The sequence below is a fragment of the Sinocyclocheilus grahami genome, unplaced genomic scaffold, assembly GCF_001515645.1.
Source record: "Sinocyclocheilus grahami isolate Dianchi unplaced genomic scaffold, SAMN03320097.WGS_v1.1 scaffold432.1, whole genome shotgun sequence".
In the NCBI taxonomy this organism is placed as follows: Eukaryota; Metazoa; Chordata; class Actinopteri; order Cypriniformes; family Cyprinidae; genus Sinocyclocheilus; species Sinocyclocheilus grahami.
Genome location: NW_015505611.1, coordinates 366,566 through 367,341, shown reverse-complemented (window position 1 = coordinate 367,341; position 776 = coordinate 366,566). Strand labels below are relative to the sequence as shown.

The following is a 776-nucleotide window of genomic DNA, read 5'->3' as shown; positions in this document are numbered from 1 at the left end:
TCTATTTCACAAAACTCTGTATAATAGAATAGTGTTTAATCAGGTCCTGAATTTCGGTGCGGGATTGCGCAGAGGCTATATCAAATAGTTTTACTCATTCCCGCAGCTTTTGACTTTAAAATGATGGATATTCACACATTTATACAATAGCCTATAGCATGTTTGATGAGTAAATAATCAAACCTACAGACTGAGTCCAGTCCACACAGACTGATCAAATCAGTCATTTGAAAACAGCGTGAGTGATTCAGCTGTAGGCGTCTTCTCTCTTTAACTTTTTTCTTCAAACGACTTCACATCGGCGCATCTTGTCTGCGCTACAAGAGCCGCTGCATGTTGCGATACAAGACTTTCACTCACGTTTCGGGACAGTTGACAGAATAGTCACTTGCCTAATCGGGTCATTGTTGCATCGTCAGAAAATGTTATTATTTATTTGCACGTCTTTTTAAGCCATTCGGTACTCGCGCGCTCCAGAGGCGGTGCACAGTCACATCCAAAGTGCGCTCGTGCGTATATGAGCATTGAGCTTGCTGCCAAATAAGCTCAGCAGAACCCTGCACGGGCCTCAAACATATGCCCTAGTCCGGCCCTTATCCGACAGATTATCAGAATTACTGGCCGAGTCCGACTGGAGCCTGTGTCTTTTTTCTCTTTCTCTCTTCCCCAATTACACAGCTGGATTTAATAATAACCCAATTTGACAGTTTAATTTTGAATGGCAAAAGTGATTATATATATTTTCGTTTCTTTATTACATTAATTTAGACATATGT

General features: G+C 41.1%; 1 protein-coding gene across 1 annotated transcript in view; it reads left to right on the top strand.

Annotated features, from left to right (window-relative positions):
- The window catches only part of trappc9 (trafficking protein particle complex subunit 9), a 266,928-nt gene that overhangs the window by 51,782 nt on the left and 214,370 nt on the right, over window positions 1-776 (top strand). The gene's annotated exons all lie outside the window — the stretch shown is intronic.